The following is a 19648-nucleotide window of genomic DNA, read 5'->3' on the forward strand; positions in this document are numbered from 1 at the left end:
TATAGCTCTTCTGAGAGGGTGCTGATGCCATGGTCCACCCTCGACCTCAGCCAGCTTGAATCATGGGAACACACATGCCTGGTACACTCAGGGAAGTCTTCAGACATGAACTGGCAACACTTCTATGTGGGTCCACTTTACAGAGTGTCACATTTTACTACTGTACCACTGTCCAGTTCCTCTATTGTCTACCTTCTGACAGTCTCTCACAGGAACTACTTGGTGTGTACCTCTTGTTCTGCCCAATGAGAGCTGCAAACCTCCACCACGTAAAGCCTGTGCTTCCACAGATTTCTCTGTGTAAGAGGTGGTCCATGTAACATCTCTCCCTTATCTGGTCCATTTGCTTATTGTTCAAAATCCTCTTGACCCTCTCCTCCAATGTTTCATTTTCAAGACTTTTAAACCTAAAAACATGGAAAAGATTAGACAGTGAATACCCATGCCTGTATCACCTAAATTATACCATTCATATTTTAGTTTATTTGCTTTAATTTCCATCCACCTATCCAAGCCCCTGTTCAATAAAATTGTATCTTATTAATATTTTTACAACGAACCCCAATTTTTTGTATCAATGTGAACAAAGAACCAGCTAACAGAGTTCTCAGCAACTCTTACAGTTTGGTTAATACTTTGAATACCAGCTTTTAAGCATTTGTTTCTCACAGAAAGTAACCATCTGTTCTTTCTGATGGGTTTCTTGACTCTTGTCATTTCTAAATATGTCCCTAAAATAGATTTTTTTCAGAGAAGGGCTTTGGAATAATGGGAAGAGTCTTTTAGGAAAAATTCACTGATGGAGATGATCCAAAACTAGAGGAGGACCTGGATAGAGCAGGTCCTAGATAACAATATTAATGATAGGTTTTGAAAAAATGTCCAAAATATGTCCCATAATTATCAAAGAGATTTACACATCTGATCACCAAATCCTGTAGGAGTCTAAGATGTCTAAGATCTTAAGAGGGAAACTTCTGATTTTCAGAATCAGACAAACATCTCAATTCCTCAGGCCTACCTGAATACCAAGATAATTTTCATTCCTCAGGTAGAATTAGATTTTTTTTTTCTTTAGGTTTTTGCCATAGGACATATGCATTCCCTGAAGAGGAGAAAGACAGAGAGAGACAGATAGAGGGAAAGTGAGAAATCAGCCTCCACAGGTCCTGGCATGCCATAATCCTTTCTCCTCCATTCTGTCCTGGGGTTTGGGGGTAGCACACATGCACCCAGCCTGAGTTTCAAGCTACCGAGCTTGGGACTTGAACTGTGGTTGACCATGTGAGAATCCAGACTCCTTAATCACCATGCCACCTACTAGCACTAGCTTCTTAAGTAACTAGCTTCACTGTGAGATTCGTGGTTCTGATTTGAGTCCTTCAATTGAAGATTCAAGCATCAATATTCTCCCTGATTTGCTTACTTGTTGAAAGGAAGTTTTGAGCCAACAAGAGGATAAAGTGGAAGAAATACCCTATAGTCATTATTTGGACTATTAACACAAGTTAGTTTACATTCCATTCTAACACGTGTTGTTGCTACTAGTCTGAGTCTTGGCTCCTGACTTCATTATCTGCATTTTATCTTGATGGCTTAGTTAGGATGGAAGAGTATGTTTTGGGTGTACCTCAGGGAAGGTGGAATTACTAGGTGCTGGGAAAGCTTGCTGGAAAGCAAGACAAAGAAAACAAAAACGAGATTGAGGAATAATTCTGCTAGTAAGAGATAGAGAGTCTAATCTGTACTGTAAGGAGTGTTGGAATATAAGCAGAAGCCCAAGAAATGTCAAAGGAAAGGAAGTGAAAATGAAAATAGGTAGGTAACAGTATCAGAGAGAAGTGTGAGCGAGCAATTCCTTCATAAATGAATACAGACCAAATGGAGAAGAGTTATCTATGAGTTCTTAAGAGAAATTCTCAGATAACCCAGGAATGATGTGCTAAGACCTGACCTGCGGTAATATGATGTGATTTTAAAAAGGTGGGTAGTAGAGCTACTTGTTTTGTTAATTGTCTACTTGAACCGTTTTACCTCCCTTCCTTATCTCTACCAGATATTAGGTTCTCAGGAAAGTCATGACATACTTTTCTATGTGGTTCTATGCAAAAATGTGTCACGACTTTCCCAATGACCCAATACAATTTCCCTTGTCCCCCATGTTCTACACATCAAGAGAAGCTGATCTCATCTACAATTGGCTTAAGCCAATTAGCATAGCCCACTGCCAACCACCATATTTGATTTACAGATAGTTGCGTGACCTTTATTAAAATGCTTTAATAAAGAAGAAAAGAATCTCTTCTGGACTGTGTACTCCATGGATGTGAAGCTTGGAACTGCTGGCACCATGTCGACGCCATGATGGAAGGAAGCCTTAGGATGAGGCATACCAATGGAAGGCAGACAAATCAGATCATTGATGACAACATTGAGCTACTTGAATCAGCCTCCTCTGAACTGCAAATGATCCTTGTGCTGAGCAGATCTTACTTCATCATTTAATAGCTTCAAATTGATAATGGTGTTAGTACAGTTAGATTAATCAGGATGGATGGTATTACTTCCCTTATTAGTGCAAATTTTACTACAATACTAGAAAGTAATCTCTTACCAAATTATCTGCCCTATAGAAGATGCTCAGTTAACATATAGAAGGAAAAATATCATTCTACTCTACACCTAATATCACTAAAAATAAAGACTAGAGGGGCCAGCAAGTGGCACAGTGGTTAAAGGCACTGGACTCCCACATGACTGACCACGGTTCAAGTCTCAGACCTGGTGGCTTGCTTTCTCACTTCCTCTCTCTCGCTCTGTCTCTCTCTGATCAAACTGGAAAATAATAATGACGATTATAATAAATAAAGTTAAATAAAATAATTCTTAAAAAATAAAAATAAAGGCTAGAAGCAAAGGTCAAATATCACATGTTTGTGTTAGCAGAATGCGGGGAGCAGCAATTCTAGTCATGAGTGGTAGAGGAGTTGAAAGAAAACAATTACATAGAGAATATTTTCTCCCAATGACTAGAGATGAAAGCCTCAAGAGGTAGGAGCAGGGATCAGTAAAAAGATTTTCTCACATTTTCTTGGCTGCTCTTTCACAGTGCTTCTATTCCTGACAGCCAGTAGCTCACACGAGAGGGAAGCTAGTGTACTTCTCTTCTTATTTCTCAGGGCACAGGAAACCATTTATGAAGGGAAATAAATTAGATATTGTCTTATCAGGGCTCAGGTCTGATACTGAGTCTTCTAAGGAACCAGAATGACTCCAAATCTTCTCTTTCTACTGGTGGTAACTGTCTCCCCCTTTCTAAAATGGAGAGTAACTAACACAGTCTGGCTGAGATGTTTGGAAAATATGCACACATAAGCCACCTGAGAAATACCAGAGAAGAAAGAAGAAATGATATAGCCTATAGGAAAGAAAAATGGCATTTTCCTTGGTCTTCATCTCTAGGGCTTGTGTGCTAGGCTTGTATGTAAGTTGTGGGTATGCGATACCCAGGACTTTCTTGTTAATGACCCTAAATTAATTCCAGAAATCAAACAAGCCTCATTCCGGCTAATAAATGAGGTCATAAAGTGAAGATGCCAATTGCTAAGCTACCATGGTGGGGGGGGGGGCGGAGAGAGGGATTTTTTTTCTTTATGAACTCAGCACATTAATTTTCATGGTAGCTGATTTCCTTCTGAGAGCAGCAGGGTATCCCATTTGTCAAGGCTGTATGTTGTGTTATTGGAAGACCGAGAGTTAATAAATATGGTGCAAATTAGAAAGAGCGGCTCACCTACGGGGAGAAATAAATGAGATGAACAGAGTGATTAAGGAAAGAAAGCGGCTTCTTCAACACCTTCTGTACCGTGGCGAGGTTTTCTAGAGTTAGAAGGAAGCCTGGTTACGAACAGCAGAGAGGCCGTAGATTAACCACGAAGCAAATATCTGGCGACCTCTAGGGCTTAGCCCAGGAGAACATGGTTCAAGGCCGTCATGGAGGTAACTGACCGAGGGCCTGTTACTACATGCACAAAGTATGAAAGACGGTGTACGAGAGGGTCCCCGCACTCCCGAGTTTTACACTCTACTAGGGAGACAGACTTTTTTTACTTTTATTTTTTAGGACGAAGCAATCCTTTATTTTCATACTTCAACAAAGAGGTTTTCAAGGAGCAATCTTTCTAGTGGAGATAAGTGAACAGGAAAATCAGTCTCCAGCCATCAGCAGCTGCTCTGCTCAGGGCCTAGGCTCCCTGGCCCAAGTGGTGAGATGGAGGGGGTTACTTTCCTTCCTGTATTAGTTTTTCCCACTGTGTCCTGAGGGCATTCATGTGTGTTAACCACACATTCTATGAAATCATCGAATTCTAGCTTGCACTCGTTCTCTGCCCGGATACTACCAATTCCATGTGCACATTCTATCCTTTTTAAATGATTATTCAAAAACATGGCATCGAGATGGGAGTTTGTGGGGCCGTTCACTACTTCGGATTGTCAGCCAGCGATCTACATGAATACTCAGCCTTTTCTGCTCATCAAAGAAAGGCACGACTGCCCGCTGCACTGCCCTTGCCTTCTCTAGGGAGACAGATTTTCCACAAAGAAACATGGTAGATCATGCCCAAGACTGACCCCGAAGGACTAAGGAGTTGTAGTCTTGATACTGCAGGAGCTTGGAGGACTGCTGGGAGCTTAGGTAGTTGGGGAGGTGGAAATAATGAGATTATGAGCTGGGCTTTGCAAAGTGTAATGTTGAATGATTGGTTGGGGGAGTATGAAAGGAGGTCAGAGAGACGGGGAACAAAAAAAAAGCAAAAAGAGAGAGATGGTTCCTTGTGATTTGCAGACATCCGTGGGTCCCTTGTATGTCCATAGATTATCCCTTCATTTCTTCCTTTCAAGCCGCAATGTTATATGCAAAGAAAGATGATGGGAATGAATAGAAAACACAAAATGCCAGGAGTCTCTGTCTCTCTCCAGCAAGTACACACACCCTATGGCAAAAATCAAAAAGAAAGAAAGAAATGTTACATCTAAAGCAAATTCCTTCACATCTTAGATGATGATGTTATTACTGTTCTTTTTGTTTTTGTTTTGTATTGTTTGAGACATTTTTGTCTGGAAGTCTTCAAGTAGAACAATTTCTTGTGCTGGCTTTTTATTACTTCTACCATTTATTACTTCCACCTCCATGCAGAGAGCAGGCAAAGAAGGAAAATATAAGCCCAAATCATGATAGTAGCTTGCTGACTAAAATACAACCACAGTCTCTCCAATGAACTTAAGAATAGCAGTAACCAGGCCAGCAGGTAGAGTAGTGGTTAAGGTTCTGGACTCCCACATAACTGACCATGGTTTGAGTCCCAGACCTGGTGACTTAAAATCTACACTGGGTGCATGCGTATGCATGCCCAACATTCCAAGGAGAATGGAGAAGAAACTGTGGCGTGGCCATCCCCCCAGGGGATCTATTTCTCACTTTCTGTCTCTCTGGCCAGTGCAGGCACCCTATAGCAAAAATGTCTCAAACAATACAAAACAAAACCCAAACCAAAAGGAACAGTAATAGCATCAGCATCAAAGATGTGAAGGAATTTGCTTTAGATATAACATAAAATGTATTTATTTCTTTTTGATTTTTGCCATAGGGTACGTGTACTTGCTGGAGAGAGACAGAGAGAGACAGTGGAAGGGAAAGTGAGAAATCACCCCCTCCAGAAGAGGATGATCATGCTACAGTCCCTTCTCCTTCATTCTTCTCTTGGGATTTTGGATACTTATGCACACACACCCAAACTGATTTCCAAGCCACCAGGTCTGGGACTTGAACCATGATTGGCCATGGGGGAATGCAGCACCTTAATCACCAGGCCATTTGCTAGCCCCCATAAATATTTAAAAAATAATTTTCTGAACATCTTCTTAGGAAGAAATTTTAAGACAGAAATTACATTAAGGAATTAATCATTAAGCACTGGGACAAGGCCATTCCTGTGTCAATCTTTGTTGTCATCTGCCATATTGCCATCATAGGCCTCAATGTGATTATGTAAACAGAAGGGAAAGAATGATGATATGGGAAGTGATGACTGCATCTGCTGTAAGTGTCAAAGATCCTGAAGACCTTTCCTGGAATTGCCAAATGGTGCCTGTCTTCTTAATGAGCAATTCCTCTTACAGAGGTAATAGTTGATGTCATTTGGACTGCAGAGTTCTCTTAAATATGAGATCAACATCAACTCAGACGCCTTTTAAGATAATAATATATTTTCATCACTTGAAATGCTCAAACCATGTGCCCAAAGCTTAAGTCATGATCATATCCTTTGTATTTCTTCCCTCACTCATAAGCCGACCTTTGTCAGCTTCACATCTTGGAGAATGGCATCACCACTCATCTAGTGGCTTAAGCCAAAACTCCAGATTTCAATTATTGTCTTTTTTTTTTTTCAGAGGTTTTTGCTATAGGGCGTGTGCGCTCACCAGAAGACAGAGAGAGACAGAGAGACAGAAAGCAAGAAATCACCCCCCAGGGGGGATGGCCATGCCGCAATCCCTTCTCCTCCGTTCTCCTCTCGGGATCTTGGGCACGCACGTACATGCGCCCGGCGTGAGTTTTTAAGCCACTGGGTCCGGGATGCGAACCACAGTCGACTACATGGGAGTCCAGCGACATAGCCTTTACGCTAACTGCTGGTCTCCAGATTTCTATTATTCTTTTTTTAACCTGTTTCCTACTTCTCTCATTTTTGTTCTCTTAACACTTCTTCGGTCTCTCCTCTCTATCCATGCTGCTGCTACTGCCATTGCATCTGTTTCTGTGAGTCCCCCCCAGTTCAATGGAGGTTTTACAAACACATGAAGCGATGAAGTGATTAAATAGCCAATGGGCAAGCCCCTTTGCTCTGAGTCACCAGTGCTTATGGAGAGAAGACCTAAGGCACAGTAGAGCTCGGTAAATCATGCTGATCTCTCAACCCACCGTGTGATGGAAGACCCTGGCTTCTCGGGAGCATTCTGATTCTTCTGCAGTTGTTACTTGGATTTAGAATTTTTTTCTCATTTTTAATTTGCCAGACAGCATGTGCATTCACCACAGAGAGACAGAGAAAGACAGAGAGAGGGATGAAGTACCCTCTAATGGAATGTGGTCATGTCACAATCCCTTCTCCTTAATTTCTCCATCATGTTGGGATTTGGGGCATACACACATGCGCCTGGCATGGTTTTCAAGCTGCTATGGTCAAGATTTCTACTGTGTGGTTAGCCATGTGAGATCAAGTTCCATTAACCACCAGGTCATGGGATTGGTTTAGATCTATTCATAGATTTCTTATAGGTTATATTATTTCAATTTGTATTAATGGTGTCCACGGTAATTACAGCAGGAAAAGCAGGAGTTTGGAGTCAGAAACCAAGGTTCACTTCTACATCTGCCACCCACTACCTGTATGACTTTGGGTAAATTACTTAATTTCCCAGAACTTTGAAATCCTCATCTGCACATTGAAGTTATAATAATAATAATAATAATAATAATAAGAAACAGTTATTAAGTGTTAAGTGTCAGATGTGTTCTAATTGTCATACATGTATCAACTAGTTTACTTCTCTCAAAACCCTTGTGAAATACTTACTACTATTAACCCCATTTTACAGACAAGAAGGACAATGTCAGAGAACTGAAACAACTTGCCCAAGATTGCCTAGTTGGGGATTCCTGGGGTAAGAATGTAGACTCCAGAGCCCAACTTGTTAATCATCTGCTCTATCACTTCTTTTTTGTGTGATGCTTGGGCTGCCATAACAAAATCTCATGTATAGTGTGGCTTAAACAGCAGAAATTAATTCTCTTATAGTTCCAAAGGCAGGAAATCCAATGTCAAGATACTAGCTCGGTTGGGTTCTGATGAGGACTCTCTTTCTAGCTTTAAACTGTTGTCTTCTCCTTTCATCCTTCATGGCAGAGGGAGAGCTCTTCTTATCAGAACATTAATGTCACGAGAACCCCGCCCTCATGACCTCCTCTAACCCTAATTACCTCCCAGAGACCCCATCTCTCAACGCCACCACTTTGGAGCTTAAGGCTCCAACGTGAGATTGGGAGGCGGGATAAGGACACAGTATAGTCCATAGCACATGTTTATCAGGAATCACAGTCATCGAGCTAAGAAATGTTGAAAGTGCGGTCCCTGTAAGGGCTGCATAAATCGGAGCTATTCTGGCACCCTGGGAGCGAATTCAAAAAGAGTTTGGATTCAGTAGCTTAAGTTCCAATTAGATTCACTATTGAAATGGTCCAGCTGATGTAGACTGTTATTTTTGTGATGAGTAATTTGGCAAAGGCTTCTGCCTCAAATAGTAGCAGAACATTTTCCTGCCATCCTTCATGGTCAACTTGGTGAAAGGTATGGGGTTCTGTAATGTTTACTTTGTGTCCTGTTGCTAAGGAAAAGGTGATGTAGCCAGATAAAAAGGTGTGCGATGGAAGTTGAGCCATGGAAAGGAGGCTTCCTGAGCAAGCCATGCAAAACAGCACACGCTACCCCTTTACTCCGTTTTATTTTTCTATCATTCTCTGACAAAATATTATATGTCTATTTTTTTAGGTGATGTCTGTCCTCCCACAAAAATATAGCTTATGAGGGCCAGACCATTGTTCTCTGCTGTAAAATCTTTTCCTGAAACGCGGTCCTGCTCAGAACAGGTCCTAACTATTTGCTGAATGGACTACGGACAGTGTCTTCAGCACCTATTTTCCAAAAATGCAGAACGATTCTTCATGTGCAATTACTCATTGCCACTTCTGACCAGAACTGAGGTTGTACAGAAGTCCTCCGTAAAAGCAGTTTTACCTTCTGTGGTTTTGGTTTTGGTTAGCGGCAGTACAGTACCATAGAATATACTGAATTCAAATCATTTCATGATAGAACATTGGTATAATTATTCTATTTTATCACTGTGCCTAATTCATGAATTAAGCCCTGTCGTAAGTATGTGTGGATGTAGAGGGAAAGACAGAGTGTATATCGAGAGTTTATGGCCCACGTTTCAGGTATCCACTGGGGGTCTTTTTTTGGGAGAGATTTTCACTGTAGGGCGCGTGCGCTCACCAGACAGACAGAGAGAGACATAGAGACAGATAAGCGAGAAATCACCCCCCAGGGGGGATGGTCATGCCACAATCCCTTCTCCTCCATTCTCCTCTCGGGATCTTGGGCACGCACGCACACGCGCCCGGCGTGAGTTTTAAGCCACCAGGTCCGGGACACGAACCGCGGTCGACTACGTGGGAGTCCAGCGACACAGCCATTACGCTAACTGCTGGTTCCCTCCACTGGGGGTCTTGGAACATATCCCCTGCAGAGAAGGAGGGACTACTAGAGCCTTCCATTTTAAGCAAGAGAAAGTGGGTCCAGGTGAGCATTGACTCTGAGATCAAATTACTTTTAGCTCTGGATTGCGTGAGTGAGAGAGACAGAGAGAGAGAGTTCAAAATGGAGATACCACTGCTCGCTGGGCCTTGATACCATGACTAATATCCAGCTTCAGTCGGCCTGGATCGTGGACACACGCATGCCTGGAGGACTCTGGAAGGTCTCTGGAGGTGAAGCACAGCCTTCCTGTGTGGGCCTGCCTCCCAGACCATCTTGTTTACCTCTGCACCCCGACATAGACCCCAAACAAGGTCTTCACATTTCAATCCACCCTCGAGTCCCAGCTGACCTGGACCACAAGCACACGTGCATATGGCATGCTCTGGGAGGTCCTGGCATGCAAACCGAAGATCTTCCCCACGTGGCTGCAGGTGAATCACCACTGCCTCACCACCTGACCCTCTTTAGCTCTTGAGAATGAGCGCTGCTGCAGCCAGGCATGAAATCTCAGAGGAGACATTTGAAGACTGACCTGAATGAAATGGTGGAGATGGAGTTGTAAAGGTTAGTACCCTGAATAATGTTCAATTTTTGAAATTCCTTTCAGAATTTAGTACCGAGAAAAGGTTAGCTCCCTCTCTCAAAATAATAATAATAATAAGGACTAAATAACTTTGTGTTATACTTTTTTTCCTTTGGCATCTTGGAACCTTAGAACCAAACTTAATGTCTAGTAATTTTAGCACTACAGGTCCGGGCTATGGGTTTATAATATAAACTTATCTCTCTCTTGCTCCCTTTCTTTCTATATATATATTTAGTAAAAATCTATTTCTAGTTTAATAAAGTCATTGTGCTTCTTTCTTTTACTGTAAACTATCTCAAATTTAGAAAGTGGGATATAAATGTAGACACCTGAATAAAGAAAGAGCAGCAGGGCTGATGGCCCTGGAAGAACCCCTCCCTTCCCCGTCCTCTGCATGGCATGCCTTGCTGCCCCTCACAGGACCCTCTGATCTTGTCCCTTGGGCTGGACTGCCAAGGCCTGTTCTCATTCAGCATGTTCAGACCCTTCCACCTCTGTTGCTATGGCACACGTGCTAGACACACACCCAGCAAATCTGTTCTCGGGTGCTAGTTCACCTCCTTCAAGATTCCCTACTGTTCGTCAGAGAAAACGAGATCATTATGTGTTATATAAATCTCTCCAGCCACATTGCATATCATGTCTCTCTCCACATTAGTGTCACGTCCATAATAACAATTTCCAGAGTTCCAGAACATACCATATTGTTTCATACCTATGTGATTTTCCTATTTGGTTTGGTTCGAAGGTTTTCTTAATGCTTGTTATTCTTGAAAACTCCTCCGCATCCTTCTACTATATTTTGTTTATTAAAAATGTACTTAATGCCTACTGTGTGTCTGGAATTTTATCCTGGGGTTACAGGGCTGCCAAGCTTAGTTCTCTCCCTGAGCTCCCTCGATTCCCCTTAAATAAATCCCTTCTCCCTGACCCTACTTCATGGATGCATATAGTCCCTTGATTTTGCTTCGAGCACATTGTTGGATAAGGACTTGCTTAGGTTTATGGTTGATTTTCTCTACCTGAGTCTGAGCTCATGAAAAGCAGAAGACGTTGTTCACTAATGTCTGTAAATTCAGGGTACTGAAGCAGGTCCACAGTGGATATTGATACTTGTGTTATTTTTAAAAACTGCATAAACTAAGACATGATAAGCAGGAAGAGCAACCAGACCAGGGTCTTTCCACATTGAATGTGTTCACTAAATATTTGTTGGCCAGAAGGAAAAATGAAGTGCAGAGATGTCCAGTAACTGGGTAAAGAAAAGGGAAAAGCAATGAATGGGATCCATAAGTGGTAAGTACACACGTGCTGGAATCACATGTTTGGGATGAAGATGTCATGACTGAATTTTGAATGTGTGTATTCAGTTTGAGTCCATCTGTGTTTCTTGACCATCAGCCACAAACAGGAAAGTGGAGTAAGTGGCTGAGGTTTGAGCAGAAGGCATGTATGGTGCATTCTCATGAAGTACCATTGTATCAAACGTGTGGACTCTGGAACCAGATGAACCTGGATGTTATGTCCCAGTCCCAGATCCACTGGTTACTTGCTGCATAATTTTGGCTAAGTCACCTAACCATTCGAGCCCCAGTTCCCCAAATAAAATAAGACCAGGAGCTGGACAGTGGCAAAGTCATAAAATGTAGTGGTAAACATGATTCTCCGCAAAGCCAATCCACATGGGAAGGGTCTGGGTTCGCATCCAGGGACCTCTCTGAGTGCTGCAGCTGTGTGCATGCCCATAATCTGGGGCTGGCTGAGACCAGGAGTGGATTCCAATATCAAGACCCTGTTGCAAGTGTTCTCTTTCGCTCTTTGCTCTCTCTTTCTGTCTCTCTCACTCATGGAAAAACAAATAAACTGTACAACATTTTTAAAATAAGAATAACAATTAAAAAAAAAAACAGGGACACACAGAGGTGCACCATTAATGGAACTGGGTTCACTTGGGAAGGTTCTGTGATTATGGTCCAGAGCTGCTCTGTACACACTAGTGCACACGTGTGCCCTCGATCAGAGCTGGCTAGGACTGGGGACAGATCGTGGCACGAGGACTCTGTTCTGAATGCCTCTCTCTCTCTCTGAAGAAATGCCTCTCTCTCTCTGAAAAATAAAAAATACCCAACTTGAGACCAGCAGATGATGTGGGGGTGAAGGCACTGGGTCCCACATGGCTAACTCCACAGCTCGAGTCCCAAACCAGGTGGCTTAAAAAGCATTCCAGGCACATGAGTGTGCATACCCAAAATCCAGAGAGGAGAATGAGAAGGGATTGTGGTTGGCCATCCCTTCAGGGGGGTGATTTCTCACTTTCCCTCTCTGGGTCTCTCTCTGGCGAGCACACACACCCTATATCAAAATCAAAAACTAATAATACCCTATTCACAAGTGTTTGAGTTTGAAATGAGACAATTCATCTTGAGTATCAGGTACATAGTAAAGATGCTATTAATGGTAGCTATGAGCAAGAACGGCCAAATATGATATCAATAGTATATTCTAGATGTATTTTAAAAATCAAATAAAGAGCCATGTTAACTTTTTAAGTAACTATAAGCATGTTTACCAAATCCCCAAATACTTAAGTTGAACATATGAAACCATCAAAGATCAGCTGTTTCTGACCTGTGAGGATGGCAGTGGCCCTTCAGGGCCTGTTCCCCCTGTGTGGTATTTTGGTCATGGGCCCTTGGAAGCAAATCCCTTACGTTTCCTCTGTCCATTGCAACCTCTTCCCTCTCAGCCAGCTGGCTCACGTATTTATGTTTGTTTACAATGCACGCTCTGCTTGTTTCCCGACAGGACTTGAAGAAACTCAACTCCTGCGGTAACGAAACTGTCTGTGCGGTTCCTTCGGCAATTAATCATGTTCTGACACATCCTCCACTGCCTGGACTGTTATGTAAATCTCGTATTGGTTTTAGCTTTCTGCAGGCCAAAAGCTTCTAATAGGGATGGAGAGCTGCCAGGCCACCTTCGAAGGAACGTGGGGAAATACCACCCGGTGCTGCAGGACATTGACCTGGGAGCTGGGCACGGGGCCTGGTAAGTAGGACGCTTAGCGCAGGGGCCGTCACCATGTCAGGACGATGGACCCAAGGAAGGAAAAGGACTTGTGCTGTTGAACTTCAAGATGGAAAGGAGCAGGGTCCACAAAGTCTTCAGAGAGAAGGTGAGAGATTCCTTGACCTAGGCAGAAATCCAAGCAAGTGGTTGCCTCCCCTCTGTTAAGAAGAACCGTGTTCAGAATACAGAGCTGTGGATGGACATGATGTGTTCTTTCTAGACACTGAGCTGCCCAAGAGGAAATGGGGTTTCCAAAAGGTTGAAAACTGCTGGGCTAGAAGATGCTGTATTTCCCTCTCTTTTCCAGTGTGTAGACTGTTCTCACCACCCCCAACTCCCCATTTTAAAATTTGCCAGAGGACATGTGCACTTGGTGGAGAGAGAAAGCAAGAAAGCCCTGCCCATGGGATGTGGTCACACAACCATCTCTTCACTCTCCTTTCAGGATTTGGATAACATAGGCCCAAAGCCCAGAATGTTTTTCAAGCCACAGGGTCCAGGACTCAAACTAGAACCATGCAGTTGGCCATGTGGGATCCAGCTGCTTTAACCACCAGGACACAGGCTGGCCCTCCTTCATTAAAATTTGTTTTTGTTTGCTTTAGATTTCTGCCATAGGGCGCATGCACTCACTGGAGAGAGAGAGAGAGCTAGACGAGAGAGAAAAAGTGAGAAATCATTTTGAGGGGATGATCACTTCACGAGTGCCTCCTCCATTCTCCTCTCAGGATTTTAGGCACACACGCACACGTACCCAGCGTATTTTTTAAGCCACCAGATCCAGCAGTTGTACCGTGGTCGGCCTTGTGGGAATCCAGAGGCTTAACTACCACACCACCTGCTGGCCCCTGGCCTTCTTTTTCAAGTTTATTTATTTATTTCTGCCCTGAGTGAGAGAGAGAGCAAGAGAGACCCCCCCCCCAACAGGGATACGACACTGTGCTCTACCCACAGGCTTTTAGCAGCCTGGGAGCATGGGCAAGTGCCTGGAATACTCAGGGAAGTCCTTGAAGCAGGAACCTTCCCGCCTGGATCGCCACACAGAGCATCACCGTCTACTGCTGCGCCGCGGCCCTGTGGAGCAGGCGTTCACTGTAATCCTCAGTATCTCACCGGGTCCTGTCTCCCAGGAGAGACACATACTGCTCTTCTAGTTTTTTCTTTTCTTTTAATTTGGAAGAGGGCAGGTGCACTCACTGAAGAGGGAGGGAGAGAGAAAGCATCCCCTCCCCTCCACGGAAGATGGTCACCCCACAATCCCTTTTCTGTTCCTCCTTTCAGGGTTTTGGGTGCACACACTCCTGGCATGTTTCTCTAGCCGCAGACAAGAACCCCAACCACCACACCATGGGCTGGTGCTGCCCTTCTAGTTTTAATGAGAACATGGTCAGAGAGGTTGAGGAGCCTATCTGAGGCCACACAGCTAGTAAGGGACGGGCGGCAATCTGGCCTTCTAACCATCGGACCTTGGTTCATTTCCTCGTGTGAACACAGGAGGGAGGAGGAGGAAGAGGAAGCCCTGTGTGCGGGCAGGGGACGGAGAACGGGTGTGAGTTCTCCCATCCCTCAGCAGCAGCCTCAGGTCCGCGCCTGGAGCCTGTGGCCTGTGCAAGTGTGTGTGCCTTTGCTCTCCTGTAGGCGGCGTCCCATGGGCTTCCTCGGCCTTTCAGGGTTCCTGTGGGATGAGAGGCCCAGGTTGTCATTCTTACCCAGAGATACAATGAGTTCAAGTCTGTCCCACATCGACTTCTGTGGAGACCTGTCAGATAGCCACGACCTTTCCAATCCTCCTGCTAGCCCACGGCTGCAGATATGGGAGAGAACTTTAGCTGGGGCCCAGAAAGCGTCTGACCCAGCTGCCAGTGACAGGCGCGTGCAATCAGGCAGGTGAGATTAGCCACGGCGTTCACTCTCCACACCCTCTTCAACCTGGACCAAATCACCTTCCAACAGCCGTCTTCACTCTGTCCTGTGTGGCTGCCATGGCCGCAAAGGCCCCTGGTTTACAGAGGCTGCACCAGGTGGCATGGTGCTCCAGTCGCTGGATCCCACATGGCCACCTCTGACGTTAGAGCGTGTCATCCACAGCTTGCCCGACATTTGTGTGTGAATGCTTGAATTCCCAAGAGGAGAATGGAGAAGGATTGCCACGTGGCCATGCCTCCTGCGGAGTGAGTTCTTACTTTCCCTCTCTCTCTCTGTCTTCTCTGTCTCTCTTCAGCAAGTGCATGCACACTATCGCAAAAATCTAAAAAAGGAGAAAGAAAGAGGAAGAGAAAGAAAGGAAAAGAACGGCTACATCTGCCCCTCCTAATTACTATGCGCTGCAGTGTCTCACAGCGACCACGGCAGCACTTTTGGGCTGTCTCTTCTGGAATGAAAGGCAGATGACAAGAGAGCGTTTTTGTTTCATTTGCTCTAGACGGTGACAGGCCCCAGTGGACGATCAGGCAGGGGTGGGGCGCTCCCTTCAGCGAGGGATGGGACGAGTGTCAGGAGCATGAGCCATGAGCCGGCTCCCTCTTCACTGCAAAAGTCTCTTTTAGTGAGGTGTCCAGGCCCAGTGACCCCGAGGGCCACTGTGTCTGATAGGTGTCCCAAGGTGCGGCATCCACCCAGGGCCAACCGGGAGCAGCAGCCCTTCTCAGGAGGTTACTGACTACCTGTGCCTGCTGGTCTCACCGGACCCGCTGTTCACCCTACAGCTTTCGGCAAGTTGCCAAACCTCTCTAGATCTCTGCTTCCTCCATCGCCAAACAACAGTTCGGGAGTTTGGGGATGATCCTGGGGAGGAGTTAATCAAATAAGTTGTGGTTCACAGAAATAAATGAATCGAAGCGGACGATGACGGTTTTGTGAATATGAAAGCGCCTTACGAAGCAAAGCTCTTCGGAATGGACTCCATCAAGCCGGGCTGGCTCCCAGATGGTACGATAGAACCATACATAAAGGACCGGTACTTCCAACGTACTCTCTTGGCTCGTGCTGCTTTACACAGCGGCGGCCGTCTAAGGGGACACTATCAATATTGCATTAGTCCCAACTGGGAAAGGGCCTGTAAGTCGGAGCGTGTCATTCGTCTGCACCATCCGGATCGTGGCCCTATCTGTTGGCAGGCCAGCGGGATGTCGGAGGAATGCGCTTCCTCCCACAGTGGAACAGAGCAGATCCTAAACAGGCCGCGAGCTCCCCAGCCCAGGATTAGGAAACCCAGAGATAGACGTTTAGGCCTGACAAATGAAGGCAGAGCTTTGCTCCTGGGGGAGAGACATGCAAGAAGCTCAAGAGCCTCTTGTCCCTCATTTTCTTGAAGTTCAAAAAGGGTCAATTCCTGCAGAATTTATATTGAAGCATTGTTTTCAAAGCATCCAATCATCCTTTACGGAGCACATTCTATGGACGTGAAACTGTCTCCCACTGTTACGGCTGACAAGGACATGATGCCTGCATCCGAGTGCTTACCGGGCCCTCAGGAGGCGGATGCGCGGTGGATGACGTCAGCACAGGGTGGTGCTGTGCAGGAGAAGTTAGCCCGGGTGCCGGGAGGCATGGGGGACCAGGTGGAAAGAAGGACCACTGGCCAAAGATGGCCAGTCAGCCCACGGGGTTACCTTCTCTCCGGAGACCTAGGAGAGAGAGAACTGATCACACTCAGTAGTTGCGATGGAAGACAATTGATAAAACCACAGCGAGGGCAAAGGGGAGAAGCGTCGTACCTTCAGACCAGAAGCTTTGGATGAATCTTTGGCAGAAAGAAACGGGATGGAGGCATGGCACTGGGGAAGAGGGTGCCCATCAAAAGGTGAGAAGGAGAGCGAGGGAGGGAGGACACGACTGTGAAGTGAGGCTTGGCAAGGCTCCAGCAGACGTTGAGGTGCAGGCCTGACAAAACTGAGTGGTAGACACCAGAGGCAGTGAGACGGTGGATCCCTTATGCCTGTAAGAAAAGCTTTTATTTTTTTTGGAGAGGTTTTTGCTCTAGGGCGTGTGCGCTTGCCAGACAGAGAGAGACAGAGAGACAGAAAGCGAGAAATCACCCCCCAGGGGGTATGGCCATGCCACAATCCCTTCTCCATTCTCCTCTCGGGATCTTGGGCACGCACGCACACGCGCCCGGCATGGGTTTTAAGCCACCAGGTCTGGGACGCGAACCGCGGTCGACTACGGGGGAGTCCAGCGACATAGCCATTACGCTAACTGCTGGCCCCTAAGAAAAGCTTTTTTTTAAAAAAACTATTTTTAAAGATTAATTAATTAATATTTTATCTATTCATTGATTTCTTGTGATCTTTTAAGCTGCCAGGTCCACACTCCAACCTCAGTCCCACCATGGGAATCCAGGGTATCTCCCTCCCCCCGCTCCCTGCAGCACAGGCATACCTGAGTGTCCACCTCAAAGCACTCAGTGACCCCAGAAGACAGCCCAGTGCCTCCCAGCACTTAGAAATTCTTCCGAGGAAAGCAGCCCTTTACTCCAGCATGCACGTGTCTGGTCAGTGAGCTAGTTTGCCCCCAGGGCGAGCGGCAGTGTCTGCAGGACAACCAGCTTAGGGGAGTTACTGGGGCCTAGAGTACAGGCTGGGGATGCGGCTGGGCCTGCTGCTGCGTGGAGGAGAGAGCCACACGACAAAGCCATCTGGCCCCAAATGCTGGTAGCGCCTGGGATGGGGAATGCTGCCGGTCACGTCGTCCAGTTCACAGACCCGGCTCCCACAGGCTCCAAACCTGCTGCAGGGCTGTTTCAGCAAGGTCCCTCTGCAGTCATTAAGGATCTATTAACCACGTGCCTGGCCCGTGCTGGGAGATCTTTTCAAAAAGATTCTTGAGAGGGTCGCTGGAGGCGTGGGGAGGAAGGATGTTTCAGTCTTGCTTTGGAAAACTCTGGGACAGTACAAAGTGTTAGAGAGAAGAAAGCCTGAGAATCAGCAGGGCAAAGCGAGGCTCCTGATGTGTGCAGTACCTATGGATGGCCAGCAGAGGGAAGCTGGGGCAACAGAGCCCAAGGAGGGGAATTTCTGCCCTCCAAAGAGGCAAATCCGGTGGTGAGGATACAGTATCAGAGGCCAGGAGTTCCACTGGGATTAAAAGCCTGAAGTATGGAAGGCAGAATTGCCTTCTCCTCTTAGCTTCTTGCCGGTCCAGTGCCTGCTACGGCGATAGAGGACAGCCGAAAGGACTGATCAGCAGGCCATGCAGGGATTCGTGGTTCACGCACAAGAAGAGAAAGCGCAGAGGGGTGGGAGGGCTGAGCCCTGGCTGTGGGTGGAAACAGCTGTTCCTTGTGTAGTTCCCACCAACAAAACCCGAAGTCCCTGCCATGCCAGCACCCAGCTCAGTGTGTCTGCCTGCACGTGCGCCTTGGAAGGTCACTCTACCAGTACCTACTGTTTTGTAAAAATAAAGCAATGAAGAAAACTTAAAACACCTCTAAGAGAATTTCAGTGAGACCTGGAAGTATTCTAGGCCAACAAGAGTGAGAGTCTTACTAGAAATGAGGCCATCTTCCAATACTCATTTTCATCATTGCCAATGATGGTTCCTTACTCATTTCGCAAGTTTATATCATGGATGTCTATACGAGAACCAAGTCTGCATGTCTCAGAAATCGGACTTATTGCTGAGTGAAGTAAGCCAGCCTCTGAAAGAAAGATATTGTATTTATCCACTCAATATATGCCGACTATCTGCAGTCTATGGTAAAGAGCAAAATATTGGAGGACATAAAAGCAGTGAAGGTACTTAACGAGAATAGGACAGTGTGGAATGGGGGAGGTGAAGAGAAGAGGATAGAGAAAGATAGCAAGTGAACAATAGAGAGGCAGGACGTCAGTGGGAAACAGATAGGGCTTATTACCTGTTGATGATGACATGTATAGTATTCTCAACTGGATTGGTCTGAGAAGTATTTCATGATGGGTAAAGTCTTTTTACAAGCAAAATGAGAAATATTGATTGACTGTTTAAAAAAATAATTGGAATAATAACAATGATTGGGAAAAACAATGAAAAGATATATAATGATGAAGTGGGGAGATTAATGTCTCTGTGTTGACTGACATGCATGGCATTCCCTTTTGAAAAAGCAATGTAATACACTGTAAAGTTACATGCAATCCCATGTAATATAAACAAGATTATGATGATAAAAAAATATATAAAAAAAAGAAATCAGACTTATTCAGGGTGTATATCCAGACAAGAGGGCAATGAGGAGAAGGATTAATACCTGGGAATTTGGGATGGAGTTGCTATCATCTCCATCATGCTTACCAGCTACCGAATGCTGACCTAGTCCAGAAACCCAATAAAATTGGAACACAAAATTCAGACCACAAATGTAAACATTCTAGTTTATTTGCTGGTTCTTTTCTTTTTTTTTTTTCAGTGAGAGATTTTTGCTATAGGCTGTGTGCGCTCACTAGAGAGACAGAGAGAGACAGGGAGACAGAAAGTGAGAAATCACCCTCTGGGGGGATGGCCACACAGCAATCCCTTCTCCTCCACTCTCCTCTCAGGATCTTGGGAACGCATGCACATATACCCGGTGTGAGTTTTTTGTTTTAGTTTTTTTTTTTTTTTTTTTTTGAGAGGTTTTTTCGCTATAGGGGGCGGGGTC

General features: G+C 45.2%; 1 pseudogene; it reads right to left on the reverse strand.

The window, feature by feature from the left end:
• The window catches only part of LOC102488614 (protein SGT1 homolog), a 56308-nt pseudogene extending 43619 nt beyond the window's left edge, over positions 1–12689 (reverse strand).
• Between the last annotated feature and the right edge of the window lie 6959 nt (positions 12690–19648).

The sequence above is a fragment of the Tupaia chinensis genome, unplaced genomic scaffold (genome assembly GCF_000334495.1).
Source record: "Tupaia chinensis unplaced genomic scaffold, TupChi_1.0 Scaffold000112_1, whole genome shotgun sequence".
Classification (NCBI taxonomy): Eukaryota; Metazoa; Chordata; class Mammalia; order Scandentia; family Tupaiidae; genus Tupaia; species Tupaia belangeri.